Source organism: Ostrinia nubilalis, chromosome 1 (genome assembly GCF_963855985.1).
Source record: "Ostrinia nubilalis chromosome 1, ilOstNubi1.1, whole genome shotgun sequence".
NCBI classification, from domain to species: Eukaryota; Metazoa; Arthropoda; class Insecta; order Lepidoptera; family Crambidae; genus Ostrinia; species Ostrinia nubilalis.
The window spans coordinates 5,728,412-5,733,188 of record NC_087088.1 but is presented as its reverse complement, the minus strand read 5'-3'; the positions used below and the strand labels follow the sequence as shown (position 1 = coordinate 5,733,188).

At 32.9% G+C, this 4,777-nt stretch overlaps 1 non-coding gene across 1 annotated transcript; it reads left to right on the top strand.

Annotated features, from left to right (window-relative positions):
- Positions 1–3,712: 3,712 nt before the first annotated feature.
- Positions 3,713–3,784, top strand: Trnaa-cgc (transfer RNA alanine (anticodon CGC)). The gene has a single exon. It is a non-coding gene; the product is annotated as a tRNA-Ala (tRNA).
- The last annotated feature ends 993 nt before the right edge of the window (positions 3,785–4,777 follow it).

The window sequence follows — 4,777 nt, the reverse complement described above, 5'->3', positions numbered from 1 at the left end:
CTGATTTTAAAATATGTTTATTATGAAATTTCGAATTGAAATAACAACTGAATTAACAACATTATTTGCCGAAATTATAACCGCAAATAAATACATTGGCTTTCAAATGTGGATATTAGGTTCGTATTAACCTATTACTATTGTTTTGAAAATACGTAAGTCCTAGGTCAATTATTATTAAGAAATACAAGTTAGTTAGTTAGTTAGTTTATACAAATTGAATGCCAAAGTACCTACTATACCACAGTTTTAACAAACATTTTACATGATATCTACCTAGGCACAGCTTTTACCAAACATTTTACTTACATGATAGACTCTATTTTGCTTTAAAAGCTAATCGCTGATATTTTTCCCATCGTCATCATGATGGTCTAATTCGAGATACGGCAAGGGAGAGCTCTATACGAGATCACTTACCTCTCTAAAAATACATAACCTTGTCTCTAAGCAGGATTATCAGATTTAAAATAGTGATTACGTAAACGAACCAATAGTGCTATTATTTATTGAAGCGACCCTCTCATTATATGTACTATCTTGTTTATAAATTATAGGTCGCAGAAAAGTGGTACTTAGTTTCTTTATGTGCTGAGATTTAACTGATTATGGAAAAACTAATTTACATTAGGTTGCGTCTGGGTATTTAGACATATTAAACATAGCCCTTGTAAAGAACTCGTAATCACTTAATAGTAAAACCAATTAAGTATGGCAGGTTTGTAGAGTTTTCAGTTTTTCAGGTAAACCAAAAGAGCAACAACTGTAAAATTTTCATTAATAAGAGCTTGCTAAAAGCAAATAATTAAATTCTCACTTAACTTTCCATTAACCAAATGACAAACAATAAATTGTTTAAAATGTAATGTTACCTACTTAGTAAGGGTCAGGAACTTTAAATAAATTAATGTACATAAAAATTAGGTTGAACGACCTGAAGTTACAGTAAACAAAGCAGTTTAAGCAAATGATTTTGATGAAATACCTGCCGTAACATAACATGCATAAAAAATCTAGTGTCAGCCTAGGCAAAGTACACACTTACATCGTAATATTTACCAACTTGATTAGATATTCTCTAGGCTAGACCTGATTAACAGATATTCTGAAGACCTAATTATTTACAAATTAACCTAGAAATGTATTATGCAATAGATTAGACGTCCGAAGCCGCTGCTATGCAGTGTCGTATCATTTATTTGCTTGGATCGTAAATTGCTAAATATTATTTTATTTCATAATTATAATTAGGTCCGTATCTAATAGAGATCTATTGTAAAATACTGTAATATTTTATGTATGTATTTTTAAAAGGTGCGATTTTGCAAGGAAAATGTACAGTCAGATGTGTTAACAACTGTACAGTACGTATGCTATGGCCTGTTATTGTAAAATGACTAGCTTACATCTTATTATAATAATTAAATATGAAACATTCTGACAATTCATTCCACTGACACACTTCCTGCACGGTCATTTTATGAATTTAACGTGACTCTACATTCATGCTTGGTTGTAACACCTTCCTTTACTTACCATATTTTATTAGTAAAAAAGATTTAAAAATGTTTGTTTTTGCTTATAATTACTCTAGTATGAGTCTATACCTACCTATGTATATCTCATTTCATATCTTAGAAGAGATATCAGTATTGGCTTCCAATATAGTGATATCTTCATGTTTATTTTTTTAAGTGATAAAAATGAGATATAGAAACAAATAAATATTGAATGCTTCAGCGGTTACGCAACTAGCAGTCGGTCGTATGGAGACAATTGATTTTTATTGTGTCTGCAGCTACGTCCAGCCTGCTATGGTATTATGCACTGCAGTCCGCAGGCGAGTGTCGAAGAATTCAATATTATCCTAACGAGCTGATTATTATGAAGATAAAGGCTTTAATTAGATCACCGTTTACTGCAATTAATCAAGATATAAGTTAATCATGATATTATATGAGCTAAAGTGTTATCTAAAGCCTGATAACGGAACGGATTCTTCAAAACTCTAGAATAATCTGTGTTTTTAATTACAGTAAGCCATCTCTACAATTACATAGGTAGGTGCTCAAATGCTTAGAGACCATGACAATTGGCATTTTGTTAGGCCTATACATATTTACATACCTTTTGTTAGGCCTATAGGTGACTAACCTCGTAGTTACGTCAACACATCAAAATTGATGTTCAAAAGCAGCTCTTCTGACCCACCGACCAACTGGAAGACAGCAACTCCTCTGCAAAATCTTTACCCACTTAATGCAGTTTCAAACGTAAGTGTTGAAAGTGGTGATTAAGCAACTGAAACGGAAACTGAAACAAGATTCACTGCACTGATCACAATTAAAATTCACTCTCGGCGTTGGAGAGTCGCCTACTAACCCATTTAGTTACGCGGCATTTAGCGTGGGCTTAGTACAGACTTCGGCATATCAGGATTAATACTAAAGCATCTTATGTACTTTTAAAAGGTGCTATTTTGCAATAAAGGTAGTGTGGTGGTGGACTGTACCCGGGTGTACCCGGCGATAATTATATGACAAATTATTCCTAGATCAAAAGCGACCGATATCGTTTTAGATCAAAAGTAAAAAATAATTCAACATGCTACTAAATACTTACCGAGGAGGCTGTAAACAATTTTCATTTTGGCACATTGTGTCATCATCATCATCTATACAGGGTGTTAGGTAAATGGATATATGAGCCGACACTAGCCCATGTTAACATACATGTTTTCATACAAAACATTTTTTTTTAAATCCGATTTGTATGAAAAATAAAATAATTAAAATGAAGATATCAATTTCCTGACTTCACCATACCATTTATATGACCATGTTAACATAGGCTAGTGTCAGTTCATATACCCATTTACCTAACACCCTGTAGATTTCGATGCGATAATATGTGTTGTGATGATTCACTTTTTTTATTAGTAGCTTGTGGACGATGTAGTGGCGCGACCACAATCTCAAATCTTCTAAACTTTTAGCTTCTAGTTAAAAAAATAACCTACATACTTATATCGTGATAAAAAACCAGTAAGACGTAAGTATAGCGATCTTGTATACCTACTAATATCTATAAAATCAGTAAAAATGTTGTCAAATTTAGTACGTACGAGTACTTACGCTCAATAAATAAATAAATAAAAACCTATTGACCTGATTTTATTGAAAATATACAATAGGTTAGTACCTACTTAAATTATAGAAACTACCGGTATATTAAATTTAAGATCAATAAGTGGAAACAAGTAATTAATATTTCATTTTATTTATTGTTCCTTGTTTCCTTTATCCATTAGTACCTAGGATTCATTACTATGTTTTTCTAAATTAACTGCGTAGCGAATCTCAAATTATTGCCTGTAACTTTTTATCTCTAAGCATGCGTTATTTTACGTAGTAAGTGGTACCGACAACAGCACATCCAGTCTCTTATTTATTTTTATTAGCTATTTTGCAACAAAATGTATAAGTAGACTAATATAATACGTACGATTGTATGTTGATGCACGCATGACCCGATTTCGTATTTCGATCGGTCATATCACGCAGTAACACGCCCATAATACATGACCGCTCCACGTGAAATCATTCATTGAGGACAACCAACTCCGAAACTGTGTCCAAAATAGATTGTGGCGTGATCTTCTCTACGTCATAACTCGGAGAACCGGTTAGCTAATTTCGTCGAGTCAGATATCGGGGGTGTAACTCAGTGGTAGAGTGTCTGCTTCGCATGCTGAAAGTCCTGGGTTCAAATCCCAGCTCCTCCACTCTTCTCTTTTGTTTCTTTTTTTTTTTTACATTTCAAAATAATAATTGAATAACGCTGAGTCTACAAATTACTAACCAGTAACATATTTATTCTTTATCTCTTCTAAAAATTACGTTAGTTAATCTTTTTAAGTTTAAAACCTTTTTAATGACTAAAGTACGATTAACATAAAATATTATACCTGACTGGAAAGAAAACTTTTTTCTGTACGGCAAAAAGCATAATATAAAATGTAGAGCTAGGATGTTGGAACTTAGAAAGTTATCGTCCACGTATTGTATTTTAGAGCGTGGGTGCATTTTGTTGTATAATAAGCGATCAATACTCTCTGAGCACGAGAAGCGCCATCTATTGGTTGTGCTCAGTAATACATACCATCACAAACATTTGCTAAATGTAGAGCGGACATGATGATTAAACCAATGAAAGTTACCAGGCAAAAGTTTACCGTGTAATGTAGCAGAAATAAAATTATGAAGCTTTAAATATTTTTATTTATCAAAGACTGATGGATATGACTTAGATTTTAATACTTATTTATGCCCCAGGGAGCGAATGTGGGTGCGGTAGGGCATTCCGTCCTTAAACAGGGGTTTAACTCTAAAATGTATCAAGGTTGAATAAAGTATTCTGAAATCTTAGTCTCATTGCAACATTATTAAACTAAATAAATATACCAATAAATATTAGAAGCACCCTAGGTAGCACTGTATGATTTCAAAAACAATGTAGAGACGACTCAAATCAATAAAATAAAACTCAATTTCCGTATAATATTTTAATGAAAATTTAACTAAACGTATAAATCTTATTTATACTTACAGTAAACAGTTAATTGGATAAATATTTACATTATTCAGCTGGGGGCGCGTGGTACACTCCGGCCCCCAAAATTGCACTAACAAAAATATTGGACCCACGGGGTCCGGGCGACCCACCGGCATTTGGAACGGTTATTAAATTCTTCACAAAACCCTTCTTTCATTTTAGA